General features: G+C 37.6%; 1 pseudogene; it reads left to right on the top strand.

Annotated features, from left to right (window-relative positions):
* The window catches only part of LOC145789022 (callose synthase 3-like), a 54,364-nt pseudogene extending 34,874 nt beyond the window's left edge, over positions 1 to 19,490 (top strand).
* Positions 19,491 to 19,981: the final 491 nt, after the last annotated feature.

Here is a 19,981-nt window from a genome sequence, read left to right as displayed (position 1 = left end):
TATAATGTGTTGTCAAGTCCGTTCAAGATGTAGTTCCGGCAAAGGAAATCAGCATGTTTCCAGGCATCGACCGCAACAACCACTTGCCGGTCAGTTTCATCCTCTTTCAAAATAGAAGCATCCTCACAGAGAAAACGAGCCAGGCTTAGAGTTGTAAGATAGAACAATATTTTCTGTTTCCATCTTTTAAAATCAGTTCCTGAGAACTTCTCTGGCTTCTTACTGTGATTTACTGGTACAGTCACCACAGGAGAGGGAGTTGGTGCAATCGCAGCCACCGTAGTAGTACTTGTTTGAGCATTTGTTTCAGTAGTCATTAATTCTAAATTATAAAACAAAATTACAATTAGAATTTATACTACACAGAAAATTAATCCCAAATTCACAGAATTAAATTCTGTAAAAATTAAAGAAACAAAAATGTAACTTTTATTTTTCAATTAATTTGGAAATAAAATAAAATTTTATTTAACCAAACTAATTCCACACAGAAAATTAAATTTCTGTAACACTTCAATAATTAAAAAACTAAAACATAATTTTTTTTAATTAATGAACACTCAGAAATAAATTAAGAAAACCAAAATTAATTTCTGACAAAATTCCACAAATAAATATTCTTAATTGTTAATGACACCAGTATATTACTACTAGTTGTCAAAGAAAAAGATAGTATATTACTACTATCTGTCAAGTAGTATATTACTACTCTCTGTTTTCCAACCAGAATATTATTATGAAAAATCACAGAAAATAATTTTTGTAAGAAGAAGAAAGAAGAAAGGAAATAAACGAAAAGTTCTGTAAACAGAATAATTTGAATCTGTCTTAAGATTGTTGGAACAATCTTCTGCGTAATAAAATAAATTGAAACTAAATCAAACAAAAATAGAATAAATGACTTACAATATTTATTTTATTGAACCGAATTAAAAATGAAAGACCAAGTCGAGTGTGTGACACTCTGTCCTTAAGAAAGATTCGCTCCGCTACGGTGCTTACGGTTATGTGGCCTCTATCTCCCAGGATACAATGATTTTCACAAATTTGTAGTAGCACTCCAAACAAATTTGTTCGGCGAATTAGAACCTTGTGTTCTAATACCCTCTTTAATTTCCTCTAACACTAGAATGAAGAATAAAATGGAAACAAAATAAAATCTGGACAACAATGAAAAAGGAATTTTCAGACTGTATTTTTCATCCCTTGGACTGCTGGAAATGGATCTATATATAGGCAAAAAAGGTGACCAAAAATCTGTCTGAATAGGTGTGTAAACTGTCGAACAGATGTGACACTGTTTTGAATAGATTTAGTTTAAATTTTGAACAGATCTGCAACCTGTTTGAATCTGTTATAACAGCTGGCCGTTCCAGCAGTTTTATACCTGTCAAAACAATTTAAATATGTCCGAAAAATTAGACTGAAGAAGTAACAAATGGATACAAAAATTAAATTCAAAAGTTGAATTAATTTTGGTTTAGAAAATTAAATTTTCTCGCAAGAATTTTTAAAAAAATTCAAATGAATTTTGTCCAAAAAATTAATATTAGAACTGACCCGACCCACACTCGCGCGCCCGGCACGGCTCGGCTCGGCCGGATGGACGATGGCGGCAGCACGTGCGTGTGGTTGCTTGGGCTAAGGTTCACTTTGTCCATAACTCCTCCCTTCTACAAACTTGGGGTGCCCCTTGGGGCCCAACCCAAATGTTGTAATCTAGAGCTTATATACTCAACAAAGCTCTCTTAAAGTTTCAATGTGGGACAACCCAATAAAAGGAAACCCACATTTAAATCTTTTAGTGTCCATTCCACGAACCCGAAAATGATGTCAAGTTCCCATTCACCCATAAATGGTTTTGACGTACCGTCTTCACCGTGTGACTTACCACGCGGCAAGGAACACATCACCTCTTCGGACCCACCCGAAAAGACGTTTGGGGCCCGCTCCAATTTGGGCTCAAAGTTGGCCCAAAATAAGCCTTATAAACCAAATTTTCCAATAGGTGCAAGTTATCTTCGATTGGCCAACTCCTAAAAACCATACTGATGTAAGGAGTTTTCATGGTTTGGCTTCATTCTACTGTCGTTTCATTAAGAATTTCGGTACCATTATAGCTCCAATGCTTGATGTTTTGAAAACTGTAAATCAAAACAAAAAACATGCAGCGGAATAAAATGTTTAGATCATACCTCATTTGATCTAAAACCTCGTGGATAAATCACGTGCTTCCAGAATCTAATCAATCAATCCCAGCAGTGGGGTGATATTACAATGGTGAATATCACCCACACAAACCACAGTGCAAATGACTTGATCGTTGTTTCTTGGGAGAGAGTAAGTTTATGGGTAGAAACAAAACCTACGTTGTTTCTCACTTAATTACCCATAACCATATATCAGATATATAATATATTATTATATCTATCCATATCAGTTAAAACTGATAATATCTGTATCTTGAGTGGTTATCCTAAATAGGTTTGATTTCAAATTCAAAACCTATTTGGATAAGGATTCAAATTCAAATCTAATGGTCATGCCACATGGGCGCCCATTACTAACATCTCCCACTCGCACATGAGTTGGCATGACACTGCTACATCTCTATCTCAATCTCCCCAAAAAACGAACAATCTCATACTAGCCAATGCACCGTGCGACCGCTGAGAACACCTGCAAGTGGGAGCTCTATACTAGAAACTCAATATGAGTCAGCACAGAGACATCAACCCAAAAAAGAAAAGAAATAGTGTCTCATATACCCCAGACCCATCTAATTACACCGGTCCAAAAAAACATCTCTTATCCCTCAAAAAGAGCATGTTTGACCCTCTCAATTCTTGCAATATATTCACACTCAATTCGCCTCTCATACAGAGCGATATGAGTTGCCGGCAGTGAATATACAACAGTGGTGTAATACTAGATGATCTTCCCTTTGCACTCATGCCATTTAGTTTAGGATTGACCGTTTTCCCAGTGATGTCCCTTAAGGCCGAATCATGCATGACCGCAGGCAACATACCAAAGTAGCAGAACATCAACCCCTTACCTTATGACATAGTCAAAAGTCACAAAAGGGTACATAAATGAAAGTCATATCAATAATGACACGTAAGACTCACACGGTGAGGAAGCAGGGATCCATTCTCTCACCTCATTATTCGGTCGCCAAGCACATATAGTATGAATACATGCTACGATGGAGTAACTCTTCCATAAAGAGTGATGTCATACTCGATACACCGTATAGATATTAGTCTAGTCGCTTTCTAGCGCCTAACCCGAATTCTCTATTTGCTCGCCTTCTAGGCGCCAAATGAGATCTCAAATCTGGCTAATCATAACAGGCACAACATGGAAAGTGGGAACTAACATCCATGTTTGGTCCTTAACACGACCTCATCTTGGTTATAACCAAGGTGACATACATAGTGGATGATTTAAGCCTCTCTTGGCTCCAAATAAAAATAAACCACCAGTCTCATCCTTGCTTGCTCCCAAGCGTCAAGGGCGATTGCTCGTGTGAGTGAGCCAATCTTGCCTGCTGACATCATCATTTGCTAATCATTATGACACAAACCGTAATAGTGTCAACATCCCATCATCTCAAAATAAGTGATCAATTTTAAAAAAAATTGACCACAGCTTGCGCAATTATAGATTCCAAACATAAGCCTTATCAGCACCTCTTGCGATAAGTATATACAACGGAATCCACCATGTGCGCCTCACATGAAATGATTTAAGATCACTACCTCTTGCGCAATAACCTCTCTAAAGATATTTTTGGTGACCAATTTGCGTTCATTCTTAATGCGCCCAACTAGCGCAGATGCGCCCAACTAGCGCATTGAATCTTACAAGGAGCAAATTAATATGCTTCTAGTAAAGCATTTTATCCACAGTCTATGAGCAAGGTCAATGTCTAAACAACTCAGTTAACCATTTATCAAAGATAAAACTTATCATGCCGAATACGCCCACATAGCGTACTTTAGGCTCCCACAACAAAGAAAATCAAGGAATATAGGTCCTCCCAAAGACAATCCGAGGATTCACTCAATAGCTAAGGCTCTGGCTTTTACCAATAGGTAAGTCAATGGATTTGCAATTTTGCATCTAGAATCATTCTAGGATATTCTCTATGTAAGTCATCGAAGACAAACCGAGAATTTTCCTAAAACAATCCCTAAGGATCGTACATCCGAGCATATGAATTACATCACCCATGTCCATCATATCTAAAATGGAGGACTGCCCACCCTAGGTGGCGACAACCTTATAAATTCCTGGCTCATAATGACTAAGTAAGGAAAAACTTCTTTTGGACCATTGATCATGCCTCAGTGGTCTTCATCGATCATCGTTGCCCTTATCATGGCTTGACGAAATCTAAGAACCACTGTTTGGATAACTGCTTTAGGCTGTAAAAGATTTATTGGAACTAGCAACCTTTTTGCGCTCCTAACTTTTCACCATAAAAGCAGAAGGTAAATCCCTACGGATCTACTTATCCAATTCTCTAATGAGAAATCAGGTCACAATGTCCACAAATCAATGTTCCGAACTTATGTCAATTATAGCCTAAGTCAAAATAACCTCACTCCCCAAGAGGAAGTCTTCTCATGGTCTACACTTTCCTCAATGGTGCGACTTTTCGGTATCTAGCGAGCCTTATGCCTCAACAATGACTATCCAAATTACGCATAACTTTATAACTGTTTTGCGTCATAATGGAAAGTCAACCAAATTAAAAAAAAAAATGGTTAATCCTCAAAGACTTTGTCTTAAACTGCGCAACATTTGATCCACTTTCTAAAAACAGGGGACTAGAGCCTTTGGCATTATCCTAGGCTCTTTATCATCTTGAGGAGCAATCATGAATGTTTCCCTCTTAATCACCCAGTGATGACGTGGAAAATTTTCACATTTGCTACCACGCAACTAAGAATATAGAGTATTCTGCTCTAATGGAGTAATCCATTAGTAGGCACATCGCTCCCACTGTCCCTAGGATATTAGAAATTTCTTTCCATTCTCAACTAGGCTACATAGAGCGCTATGCTTGGAATTCTCCATCTTATAGAGTTCCAAAAACTCTATTCACGTCACCTTTACTAATAAAACTTTATGTGACTTAGTTAGACTACCACAAAGCTGCTTACCTATATGCACATGACCCGGAGGGTTTGCATGATCGCATACAATAATGCGCCACACGACCCTTTGTGTTTACAAGACAGCATACAATAATGCGCTATAGAACCCTAGGTCTGAACTTCGCAATCTTATGAGAAGTAAAATAAAGATAAGCTGCTTAACGGTTACAAATCGCCCATAGATGGCTCTCCGCTAACCCATTACTCAAATGGAGTGTAAAATCTGATATGGAGGGCACTTAGTTAGGGATATAGGCAACAAACTAGTGTAATTTCCAATTTGGGAAACATTTTGCGCCATTATCCACCTAACATTAACAATATTCAATTCCTTATCTTTACTACACAATTGTGTTGTTGAGTACTAGGAATAATCAATTTTCTAAGCATCCATCTCTCTTCACAGAGTTTTCTAAAAAATAACTCAAATAGATACTCGCCACCTTGGTCAAAACTAAAAGCATGAAAGCTGTTATCTAATTGATCTCAACCTCATATGTGCAATGTCAAAAATCATCTCAAAACTTTTGACTTATGGGAGATCAAATAGTCTTGACTCAGATGCGTATCGTAATCTATAAATGTGTCGAGATTGAGGCTTAGCTATCATACCCTCACACATATCTAGTCACAAATATCATAGTGGACTAAATGCGCCAACACAAATGACCTTCTACGGCTTTCCTACTTACTTGTGCGCACCCATTGCGAACAAAGTTACACATTCACATGAGAGCAGGATGTCATAAGCGAGTGGGCTCGAGAAGGCCTACTCAAACCATCGTGTCATCATCTCATTAATGTGATTAAGTATAATAAGCCACTGGTTCATGACCAATGTCATAAACTAATTCCAATCATCTTAATGTGTGAGTTCTCAAAGACAAGTTTTAAAGGTTTAGGCCCAACTAGGTAATGACTCACGACAAAGTCATATTCACTAGATCATAAAAGGGATGTCATGGAGATATCAAGTGCGCCTAAGTCGCAAATTTAACTAGTAAGTGCTAATCCCCTGCACCTTCAAGTCAATTTTATTCTCCATACACTTTAATACATCTAGTTGAAAGATGACGATACTCCTCTTGCCATATCTATTTCTCGCTTCATAGTTACTTGCAATTAATTCTACTATCCACAAGAAGGAGAGAATAAGCTATCAACTATGACAGCTCCAAAGTAACTTAAGCACGAATTAGGCTAAAGAGTTTAATTCAACACAATGCTCTCACAAGTGATGCGTCAAATTCTTAGAGTCATAACAACCTTGTCGGCCTTGACCTTTTCATCACTATGTCGCAACGTTTGCGCTTAGTGTTAAACGTTATTAAAAAAAACGTTAGCCTAGCTAAGGAATTGTACAAAGAAGCCCCTCCTCATGTCTCACACTCAAGTGTGGAAACAGTAAGTGTCCAGACTTAGACAAGTTGGCAATGCTAATAGATTTTGCAGCCACTAAGCGCTAATCTTTTCACTTAGTGTTAATAGATTTTGCAGCTATTAAGTGCTAATCTTTTCACTTAGTGTTAATAGATTTTGCAGCTTCTAAGCGCTAATCTTTTAACTTCACGTGATATTTCAACGCACACTATTATAGTGCATGAAATTTTGCTCCATCCAACTCCCAATAATTGGGTAGAGAGCAAAACATTGCTCATACTGGCTACTCGTCTTACACTTAATGACTAATTTATTTAAGCTCGCATTTCTAGGATGACGTGACTCTTGAATGTTACTTCATCTAATGATGTAACATTATTTACAAATCAAATTACAAAGTCAATCCGTGCAGCTCATTAGTCAAGATCATATACTGATCTATTGAGGGCTTACTAATTTCATAACTCCAAAACTCGCCAACCAAAAACTACGTAGTATGCCGCTAACCATAGCGCACACATTAGTTTTTATTGTGCTAAACAAGGCACCAAAACCACGGCGACTTTGAGTCATGTTTCCTTACTTTGGCTCAATTAAGGTTTGACCTAAAGTCTCCAAGACTTTTGCTCATCCAAAGAATGGGATTAGTTTGTTCACATTTGAACATCTCTACTAAGTCTAGGTCAATCAAATTAACTTCCATAAGTTAAATCAATTTAGAGAGAAATTCGCATTGGGATTAATTTGATTAGCATAATATAATTTTGCCACAAAAAACTAAATTAAATAGTGACAATATTACACAAGTCGCAAGATCGAAAATCCGCTATGCTCGTAATCATCTCTTGCGCCACAGGTGACAATTATCCAAAATTTAATTTAATTTATGCGCAAAATATTGGTTTTCGGGAGTTAATCTACAAAGATTTCTCTCAACCGAATAACCTCCCACTGACTATGGCATATACAAAGCATGATAAATTCCATACAATAGCATCTTAATGTAAATTTACAAATAACTCATGCTATATTCATTTAATAATGGAATTCTAATAAATAAATAAATAAATAATCATGATCCTCTAATTACAACATATTACAAATTCTAAAAAAAAATATGCTGTATTAAATATTTAAATTATGCCATAACAGAAAGTACATCATCCTGAAATTTTCTGGTATTTTCTGGAATTTTAAATAACTAATTAAACACACATAAAATTAGAAATAAAAAATCCAGAAACTAGTAAACAGAAACAATATTCAGATTATGCCATAATTAAAATGTACATTGTTCTGAAATATTCTGAAATTTTTCTGAAATATTCTGCAATTTTAAATGACTAATAAATACACATAAAATTAGAAATAAAAAATCCAGAAACTGATAAAATGAGACAATATTACCAGTAAATAATAAAACCTTTCAGAAGTCTACAATAAATATTTCAGCCCCAGAAAATTATTTATGCAATACCAGAAGCAGTTTAAAGCATAAAACATGAATTATTAACACAGGAAAAATAATTTATATTTTCTGAAAATTTTCAAAATTTTACAGAATGTAGAAAAATTAATTCTGAGTCTAACAGTACCAACCATGCTTAAAACAAAGCTATAACGAATAAATTATGGCCAATTAACGCAATTCAGAATTAAAAAACAAACAAACAGAGCCTTAGAACCAAGCCAGGCGGGAAAAACGGCTCGGCTCGGCTCGGCGCCGCTTAGCGCAACTCGGCGCGAGTCGGCTCAACGCGGCGTGGCGTAGCACCGGCTCGGAGCGGCTCGACGCACGGCTCAAACGCGGCTCGGCGCTCGGCTCCAGCACGCGGCGCGCGTGCGAGGCGCGGACGGCGTGCGCGTGGACAGCGCCGCTGACGCGGGCGTGATGGCGCGTGCAGGCGCGTGCGGGCGCGTGACAGCGCGTGGGAGCGCGTGGCTGCAGCTCACGGCGTCAGGTGGCGCGTGCATACCACGCGCCGCCTTCCAGGGTGTTTTCTGGTCCCATTTTTGTACTGCCAGACTCCATTTTCCAAAATAAAATCATTTATGCTCTTAAAAATGACATCAATGATCATAAAAATGAAATATTTTGGATCTCCACATCTTTTATAAATATACACATGATAAAAGAAAGCACGAAAATATCCATCAATGGCTCTGATACCAATGTAAATCAAAACAAAAAACATGCAGCGGAATAAAATGTTTAGATCATACCTCATTTGATCTAAAACCTCGTGGATAAATCACGTGCTTCCAGAATCTAATCAATCAATCCCAGCAGTGGGGTGATATTACAATGGTGAATATCACCCACACAAACCACAGTGCAAATGACTTGATCGTTGTTTCTTGGGAGAGAGTAAGTTTATGGGTAGAAACAAAACCTACGTTGTTTCTCACTTAATTACCCATAACCATATATCAGATATATAATATATTATTATATCTATCCATATCAGTTAAAACTGATAATATCTGTATCTTGAGTGGTTATCCTAAATAGGTTTGATTTCAAATTCAAAACCTATTTGGATAAGGATTCAAATTCAAATCTAATGGTCATGCCACATGGGCGCCCATTACTAACAAAAGCAAAAGACTTCTAGTGGACTGAAAGAGCCGAAAAGAATTTTCAACAGTTCAAAACCAAACATAGAAGTTCCTGTACTTGCACTACCAGATTTCTCCAAGGCATTTCAAGTGGAGTGTGATGCATCTAATGTTGGCATAGGTGCTGTTCTTATGCAAGAAGGGCGGCCAATTGCTTATTTTAGTGAGAAACTCAATGATGCAAAGTTGAAGTATTCTACTTATGACAAAGATTTATATGTTGTTGTTCAAGCCCTTTGACACTGGAAGCATTATCTGATTGGTGTGGAATTCATTCTCTATTCTGACCATGAAGCATTGAGATTTCAAACTGTTCCCAAACAGTACTAGTTGTGTCCCTAGATAATGATCCAATTGTAGGAAGAGGGATATTGGAATGAGAATCAACAGATTCGTGTTATGTAGTATATATATCAACATCGACATAAACATAAACATTAGGAATATTAGGATCCATAGTAATGTAAGTAAAACAATATATAAGAATTAACAATTAATTTAAATAATGTGTAAATACAATGAGTAAAAAATAATCATTAATATATGTGCACAAATAATTAATGAAAAAAACGAGTAGCTAATAAATTTAATTAAACAAATTAATGTTACCAACTGGCGAATACGATACAGAAATTAGATTTTTCTGATAAAAGTTTCTTGTTGCACAATTGCAATTGTCACTTAAGGATGACACTTCAAAATTAATTGAGAGTTTAAGAGAGAATGGGAGAGTTTAAGAGAGAGAGAGTATTATTTGTGAGATTTATTTTGGAAAAAGGAGGATAAATTTATAAAATATATATCTATTACCATTGTAGTAAACGGTAATATGACCGTTTGAATTTTTTTTTCATTCATATTTATTATTGGCCGGCCGTACAGGTCTTTTGATTTATTTTTTTTTTCATTCATATTTATTATTGGTCAGTCGTACAGGTCTTTTGGCCAGCCGTATAGATCTTTTGGTCAGCCGATAGATACATTGGCCGATTGGATAGGTTTTTGGCTGAGCAGAGAAAGGAAATTTGGCCTGGTGGTCGTTCGACCGAACGTCTGGGAGAACGATCGGCGCTCTAGTTCAGTTCTGCAAGTTTCAACGGCTAATTTTCAAAGTTTAACTTCGCAACAGCTAGTTAATTTACAGCCATCTTCCAACAAGCAAAACTCACATGGGCTAGAGACAACTTCTGAGCAATGAATTTTATAACATTCTCACCTATCACCATCCCATCTCCTCAATGGGAAGAATGAAAAGGCCATGTACAGAGCACTGAGCTTTACTATACGTGCAAAGCAGCAGAGCTCTTGCTTGCACTACCATATTTATCTTATATTATTTGTGATAATTATTTTAATTTGTAGAAACCTAATTCACCTCTCTCTTAGGTTGCTTTTTGGGTAACAGGTTGAAATATATATTCTTTTTTTTTTTAATTCATTCATTGCAAGGAAATAACATTAACAGTTGTGTTGTTTTGTTTTGTTTTAATTTTTATTTTATTTTATTTTTGTAAGATCAATCTTTTACGTATTTATTTTATTTAATTTCTTTTATTTTTTATTATATTTTTTTAATTATTTAACCATTACAAGTTGCTTTTTATTTTTATTTTTTGAAATTTAACCATTGGGTGGGCTGGATCGGGCCGCCTATAGGGCCCAAAATTTTTTGGGCTGGGTCAGGCCTCAAAGGAAGGGCCCAGACCCTGGCCTAACCGGGTCGGGCCCACCTCTGACCTCAGGCCATTTTTGCACCCCTAGGGATTGTTGTCTTTGGGGTTGATATTAATGCTAGGTACATTTTCTTAAAAAAGTTTCAGACCAAGTATCTTATTGTAAATTGTAATTTATTACTTCAAAATTGAAATACTATTGATAATGTTAGGACATAGCGTTATTGCTATGTCTACGTGTGTCCACTCACCTTGCATTTATATTTCTTTATTTTCTATCATGTTTAGATGCAATCTTCATACTAGCTTGTTTTCTTCATGCTAGCAAAAAAAAATGAATAAAAACTAGAATCTTAGCTACTGTTACAATAGACATGGTTATTTTGTTAATTAATCTTTGTAAACATGGATATTTTATTTTTGTTTTCAATTGGAAAATTTTCAGGTTTTGGAGGTTTGAAAGGGCTGTGCAGGTCTATTGACGAGCCTTTTCTTTTAATTTTTTTCCTTTACATCTTCAAATCTTCATTTGGGAGCTTGAATCTGATTTATTGAGTTAGAATCAGATTTTTGTTGGGGTTAGATTTGTTAGAAAATTTTACTAAAAATATTTACTACATTATATATGTTGAAATTGGAGTCTATACTTTTATGGTAATCAGCTTTAGTTTTTTTTTGAATTACATTTCACACTAACATGTTTCTTTTGGTTGGAAAATAGGTTTTTAAAGGATTTTGACAAAGCTAAACAATTATTAGAACTGGCATGAGTGATTTGAAGTTCATATATTGCAAGACAACCATCTCTCTTAGCTTCTTTTTTTCTTATTTAACTATTATTATGGCCACGCATTAGTGGAAACTTTTGGCCTTGCTCGAGGAAAGAAAAAAGTTGTAATTTTATTAATTAAATGACCTCATTTGTCCTTTGTGGACAACCAAGGTGATTTTATAGTGGAAAACATATTTGTTGGATTTCTATGAAATGCGAGATATGTTAGAAATTTTAGAGATGTAACTAAGGTAGGAATTTTACTAATAAATTCTATGAATGAAACAGTGTGGAATGATGGAAGTCTTTTACTAACGTAACGATTTAACAACAATGCTTAAAAGAATTGAAAATTTTCTTTTTATGCAAAAAGATGATTTCATTTATAAAGTACAAACAAAATTAGAATGGACACAAGAAACAATCTCAATTGGAACCTCTTCCATCCAAACTCTCAAACCATCTTCTTGATGACCATAGATGGGTAGTTTCATTTCCTACCATTTGGTCAAGAATACAAGCAGATTGAAAACTCCATGTAGCTTGCTTTTCGTGCTCCTTTCGGAAGACGACTAGCCCTACAGTTCGAACTCCCATGATTCTGAATATAATTTACCAAAGTGTAATGTGAAATAGTGAAAATACAAAAGAGTCCAAATTCGGTAATTCTTTTGAAAAATCTATGTTTGAATCAAATGCCAAAAATGGACTGCTTTGCCAGATTTTAGAGTCGTCACCTAAATATTTTTGAAAAATTTAGGAAACCCAAAACTCGTGCCAAAGGCCACTTATATGTCATCACCAAAGTGTCTTGGCTCAGGAATTTAGGTACGAGGGGGGAATATCATAAATTGAGCACCCTACTCGTCTAATCAAAGATCCGTCTCTACTAATCATGATGTAATTTTTGTTTACATTATATGCTCTTGTTCTGATTTATTAGCTATTTTTACTATGTGACGTACATAAGTATAGACTAATTTGCAAGAATTTGAATATTTGATTTCATGTTTTATTTGAAAAATTGTTTATGAATATACAACTTGAAAAAGTGGGCTTAAAATGGACATTAATCAAACTATCCAAATTCAAGCAACTGGCCTTCATCCACAAACATTCAAACAGTTATATCATTTAAACAATTAACTTCATGGAAGTATGCTTGGCATGGCAATAGGAACATTCAATGTAAGATGCTCAAACTCAAAATTGCTCACCTAGTACTCCGACCCAAAACAAAGCAAAATAATTAGAAAAATATCCATGCTCCTAAGTAATGCAATATGACTAAATGCAACGCACACATTATGTATTTTATAGGCTCGACTATGAGCATGGCATATGATTTCATTCAAGACATGCGATAAAGCACGTATTCAAGCAACAAATTTGAACATTGATATTGGGTTAACATGATGAGCTGAACCATAGATGCATGCAAGGCAATGTATGGAAAGCATAAGAATGCTAATTTGAAAAAATGATGTTTCTATACTAACCATCGTAACCAAGTAAGTAAAAGGGAGAAAGACGTGGGATTGGAAGACATACAACTTATTACATGTTGGTCCTCGTGCAAGAGGGTGCGAATCAAGGTCCAAAAGTCTGAATTGAACTAATTATTACAAATCCGAATGAATAAATAAGCAAAGCATTAACTAGCTAACTACTCTATTACAACAAGGATAATAATGAGAAATAAGCTAGCTATGCAAGTTAATTAACTATAACAATTGCAAATAAATAATAATTACAACACTAATAATTAACAAGACTAATTGTAACAATAATAATAAATTAATTACAACAATACTCGGAGCACTAATTTACAACAATGATGTAAGCAAGGATGTACAAGGGTTGTATGCACAGTGTCCAAGAACAACTCTGTTTGCCTAGACCTGCTCTGTTTCACCTTTAACCACTGCCATTTGTTTTCTGCAAAACATACTGCTGACCAAACATTGATGGCCAGTCGTGCCACAATGAGGCCCGGTCGGGCCCAAACAAGGCCGGCCATGCCTTAATTTTATACAAAATCCTGTTTTGTGCTCTGAAGTGAAAACAGTGCAGACAGAGTTATTTTGAACTCTGTTTGTCCCTCTCACACTTCTTTATCATGGGAAAGCCTCGAGAGAAGGGTGGAATCATTTCCAAAACCATCAATGAGCAAGTTGATCACTTGATGATTTTGGATACAATTTAGACAAAAATCAATAAATTCAATGAACAACCACTACCCCTCTCTCCTATCATAGAGTGAACTCAAAGAGAGAGGTAGAGACGCTTCAAGGTTCATCAAAACATCATGAATTGATGTAAGATAGCCCTTGACACAATAGATTCAGCATAACGTCCGGCCGAGCCCAAATAATATAACTCATTTTCTTTATATATGTTGGTTCATTTTAAGCCAAATTCATTAGTCTTTGCCATCCTTGAATCCGTTAAGTTCAATATGATTATTACAATCACTAAAGATTATGTCCACTAAGTGAGAAACATGTCAAACGAGAGGTGATTCTCAACTTGAAAAAGAGACTACACCGTTGACAATGAACCTCCGTAGAGATTAAGCCATTAAGCATAGATCCCTAGTTCATGTTTTGAATAACCATCAACCGATTGAAACAACTCTTAAATGAAAGAAATGAATGATAAGTTGATTATTAAAATAAGGTTCTTAAACATGGAAATTAGACAAGGAAAGGCCAAGAACAATATGCAACAAGTCATATATGCAAACTTATGTGACAACAAGCAAACTAATCAAAGCATGAACTAATTAAATGACCTAGGACAGCCCTCAAACAACCCTTAATGGGTGAAAAACAGTGGCTCAAAGTGCATGAAAAGAGCCAAAAAAGGTAAATAACAAAGAAGGAAAACAAGGCTAGTAAGTAAGAACAAGGAGGGGTGGCTAACCCCTTCACTTTTGAAACCTCAAAGCATGATTTTTTAGCCTCTTTTTAACTCTAAAAATCAATTTAGAAAGCAAAGAAAAAGAGTGTAAAAGCAAAGGTTTGAGCTATAGGTGAAGGTGTGAGATAGAGTGTTAAGTCTCTATACTCTTTGGTAGCTCTCCAAACCCAAACTTAAACACTTGAAGGGAGATCAAAACAATACAAAACTACAAGAACTAGATAGTAAATAATAGAAATGAAAGCAAAAGAGGAAATAACAAGCTTATACCTCTTGACAAAGGTAGCTCTTTGTTTGTGAATCAAACTAAGTCCAGCATCCTCTCAAGCTTGAATTGTGATGCTCAAGGCTCAACCAAGGTTCCTAGGCTAAGGTGTCAAGGTATATATGGTGTATGGATATAGGTTCAAGGTGGTAAGCTTGCTCAAAGGTTGCTTGCAAAGGAAGAAGGAGCTCTCAAGGTGTATAGGCTTTTTAGAAATTCTTCACCCCTCAAAACAGAGATACAACTTCGTTTTTATAGAATTTGAGCAAGAGGGGTCATAAATATCTTCAAAAATTGACAGTTGGCGGGCTCCCGCCCAGAACAGTGTTTCTCGCTACTAAGGCACAGTCGGCCATCAATAGCCATGGCTGGCCCTTAATGAGGCACGGCCGACCTTCAATGTGATCCCCTGTTTTTCTGTTTCAGACTCAGCACATGGTGGTACAATGTGTAAAATGGATTTATGGGGTATAAACAGTAGGAATATGGGAGGTTTGGGATTGTTTCAGAGCTTAAACATGGCCCCTTTGTTAAGACCTCGAACTACGCACAACACCACTTTCATCATCGAGTGTACTAAGCAAAGCGCTCGAGCCTTGCAGGCGATCAAAAATGGGATGTCTACAGTTGTCCCTCTTTGACAGAGCTTGAAGTCGTAAAGTGACATGAGTGAATATCAAAGCCCAGAGACGACCCATTTGATGAGGCCACAAGGCTTGGGCAAGAAATCAAGACATAAATACAAAGATTGAACTCGAGGGCAAAATGCAAAAATGAAATACAGCGAATAACTTATGATCATGCAATGAACATTTGAATGCAAATAAAGCAATGAAACAACGCTACAATCTAAACAAGAATGCAACGTTTGAATGAAAATGCAAATCAAAATAAAGCAACCCCACCGTGTCTCACACGGAAAGAAGTGAATAAACAGGCACATCTCACGTGAAAAGGACAAAGAAAGCACAAACCAAACTACGTCTCACGTAGAAAAGATATAAGAAAATACAGACCTAACTACGCCTCGCATAGGAAGGGTGAAGGGCAACATAACCATTGAGCACACTCGAGGTTTCAACAGAGATCCTAACACGTCTCACGCGATAGGAGGAAGGGTGTTAAGAACAAACAAGCGCACCTGTTGTTTTTAACAGAATCAAACAATCCTAATGTGTCTCACGCGATAGGAGGAAAGGTAGTGTGAACACCGAGCGCACCCAATGTTTTTAACTGAGAAGAGCACCCCTAACGCATCGCACATGAAAGGAGGAAAGATTGGTGTGAATGAATAGGCTCACCTGCTATTTTTAATAGAGATGAGCAATCCTAACGTATTGCGCGCAAGAGGAGGAAAGGTGGTGTGAGCACAGGGCGTACCCGATGTTTTTAACCAATTTGGACAATCCTAACGCGTCGCACGTGAGTGGAGGAAAGATTGGTGTGAACGAACAAGCGCACCTGCCATTTTTAACCGAGATGAACAATCCTAACGCATTGCACGCGAGAGGAGGAAAGGTAGGGTGAACACTGGGCGCACCCTGATGTTTTTAATCGAGATAAACAATCCTAACGCGTCGCACCCGAGAGGAGGAAAGATTGGTGTGAACAAACAAGCGCACGTACCATTTTTAACTGAGATGAACAATCCTAACGCATCACACGCGAGAGGAGGAAAGGTGGTGTGAACACTGGGCACACCCGATATTTTTAACCGATTTGGACAATTCTAACGCGTTGCACGCGAGAGGAAGAAAGATTGGTGTGAACACCGGGACATGCGCAATGTTTTTAACCGAGATAAACAATCCTAACACGTCGCACACAAAATGAGGAAAGGTGGTGTGAACACCGGGACACGCCCAATGTTTTTAACCAAGGTAAATAATCCTAACGCATCGCACACGAGAGAAGGAAATGTGGTGTGAACAATGGGACATGCCTAATGTTTTTAACCGATGTAAGCAATCCTAATGCATCCCACGCGATAAGAGGAGAGGTGGTGTGAACACTGGGACATGCCCAATGTTTTTAACCGAGGTAAACAATCCTAACGCGTCACACGTGATATGAGGAGAGATGGTGTGAACACCGAGACACACCCAATGTTTTTAACCGAGGTAAACAATTCTAACACGTCGCATGCAAGAGGAGGAAAGGTGGTGTGAACACCAGAACATGCCCAATGTTTTTAACCGAGGTAAACAATCCTAACGCGTCGCATGCGAGAGGAGGAAAAGTGGTGTGAACACCCAATGTTTTTAACCGAGGTAAATAATCCTAATGCGTCGCATGCAAGAGAAGGAAATGTGGTGTGAACACCGGGACACGCCCAATGTTTTTAATCGAGGTAAACAATCCTAACGCGTCACACGCGATAGGAGGAGAGGTGGATAAAAAAAAGAACAAACAAATTTTCAGAATTTGGTAAAACAAAACTAACTCCCCCCAGGAAGGCCTCGGAAAACACAGTCCATGGAGATAATTCAAATCAAGAAACAACGCATAAATGTGAATTAGAAGTAAACACGAATTCTACACAAAGACACGTAAGACCAAAACAATCAACACAAAGTAGTAAAGTGAAAGCCAATTTTGCCAATGTGTTAAAACAATGGGCTTTAATTTGAACACAACGCACCACGTTTCAAATTGGTTGTAAAATGGATGATGATTTTACTATTGCACGAATGATTTTATCTGGAACTCCTCTAAATAAACTGTACATACAACAAACGTGCACTTACAGAATAACAGAACGGATTACAATTCAGGCAAAACAGTTAAAAGTTTGAACTAATTAAAAGTTTTAAACAAATCAAACCACATTATAAGTTAAATTATGAGTTAAATAAATAAGTTTAAACAACTTAAATCAAGAAACAAATAAATCAAATTATGTATCTACACAATAAAACAAAATAGAATAAAATGAACAAAATTCCTCTATTTTCTTTTCTGAAATTCTTCTTTTTATATTTTACCCGCTCATTTTTTTCCCTCTCTTATTTTCCTTTTGTTCCTTTGTTTTTCTTTTTCTCTTTCTTTTCTCTCTTTTTCAACTGTTTTTTTTTTACTATTTTTTTTTTCTATTTGCTTTTTTACTATTTTTTTTTCTATTTTCTTTTTTACTATTTTTTTGTTCCAAGTAGTATTTTGAGATTTGAGGGCCTCATCCCCGGGATAGATGAGGACATCCTGCTGTAAGAGCCCACGGAGCACTTATCTGCCGATGCCTTCGCGGTAAGCAACCTTCCTTTGTTTTGTACATATGTTGAAATCTCACAAGCTAACCATTAGTTAACACTACAAACATTCCCCATTTACAGGTGATAACGAGGAGGATTAGCGGTTATGGATCCATATCCGGCCCCCAGCGCTGGTATGAGAGACTGCCTGCAGAGGTCCGCGCACTGGTTGATATTGCCTAGTTTGGGCCCTTCTGCTCAGGGCTCATACAGATGAGAGCTGAGTCACTACTACATGGGGCCCTGGTAAAGAAATGGTGGGACACTACAAACTCGTTTCACTTCTCGTCGATTGAGGAGCTGACCCTGACTCCATACGATTTCTCGATGCTTACTGGCCTACAGGTTGGGGTTGGTGGCCCAATCTCATGCCATCCTGATATGACGCAGTAGAAAGCCGCACAGCGTCAGCTTCTCGAGGCGATCCCAAACATCACTAGTCACAGGATGGTGAGGTATAGTTGGTTTTATGATCACTTATCTAATTCTCAGCCCGCTACTCCATATGAGGTCGCACAGTACACCCACGGCTTCCTTATGTATCTCCTCGGTACTACCTTACCTGCGAATAGGGAAAATATCGTAGGGTTATATCTTCGAGGGGCACTAGTACACCTACCACAGGTGACAGAGTACAACTGGGGTGGCGCCGACCTGGCCACCTTATACTGCTATATGAGCTATGTATCCCACCACAAGACGGATTCACTCAGTGGCTACTGGAGGGTTTGAGAGGTACACCTCATATTTATTTTTTCTATGCATCTTTACATTCTGTCCAATTCTACATTTTATGCTCATCTTGGCTTTGCATTTCCTGTTTATTTGTCTTTTTCTACTTGTAGCTTTGGATTTACACATATTTCACCTCTCTAGCTTTGGTCCCGGTGAGACCGATTGAGTTGTTAGTACCCCACTCCTGGTACTACAACTCTCGATTCGAGCGACGCCATCATGTAGACTAAGACTTCCCCTACTTTCATCATTTCTTTGACACCATCATTGCAGATCAGGTAACAAAACACTAGTCTTTACATTTCCATACTACTTTTATTCCATACTATACTATTTCCATACTGCACTACTCTCCTCATACTGTACTATTTCATACTGCACTGTTAGTCTCATACTATTGCTTCTTCTATTGCTTAGATCTTTGATATCCGACATTTGCTTTCACAGGTTAACTGGCATACCTGAGCGGGTATCCCTGAGGCAACGAGGACGACCTACATTGTTTCATGGTATGCCTCCACCATGCGGATTTTGTTTGAGGGCCCCTTTGGTCGAGCTTATTACTTGGGAAAGAGGTTCATTCGGCAAACGTGAGACGTTGCTAACCTTGACATTCCACATCCTTCTCCTCTAGGCATGAGGGTAGTTGATGAGCTTCACGACGGTCCTCAGATCAACCTTATGATGTTGGGAGAGGATGGTGACTAACATCATAAGCCCAGGGACTTCACCACTTTCTTGCAGACTCAGGTGATGGCGCCTCTTAGCCCGGGCATGGCCCATGCTCTTCTAGAGGTTGTTGTTGTTGCTGCTGCTACCGGAGGAGTTCTTACTGCAGCTCTCATTCCTGGGCTTTTGGTGATTCCTACAAAGGTCGTATACATACGGCCAAACGGGATGATTGAGTAGATCCCCCTTGAGCACATTAATGAGAGGGATCGCCAGTTGGTGCTTACTCTCGCTATTGAGTAGGTACACATTCCTTCTTGTTTCTGCCTATTGTGTTACTTTATGTTTTCACTGTCCTCTGTTATTTCTATTCATTGTTCTCAACTGCTTCTCCTTTTGTAGGTACCTAGGGTATATGCTGATGACCTCCTCCGAACGATTGACTGACTACTTCTGATGGTGCAAAGGAGGCAAACTGCTCTGGCCACTCATGGGATTGAGGTATGCTTTTGCCCCTAGTTTACAATCAT

This window comes from Camellia sinensis, chromosome 6 (genome assembly GCF_055761805.1).
Source record: "Camellia sinensis isolate YWXY chromosome 6, ASM5576180v1, whole genome shotgun sequence".
In the NCBI taxonomy this organism is placed as follows: Eukaryota; Viridiplantae; Streptophyta; class Magnoliopsida; order Ericales; family Theaceae; genus Camellia; species Camellia sinensis.
This window is presented reverse-complemented; position numbering and strand designations above follow the sequence as displayed.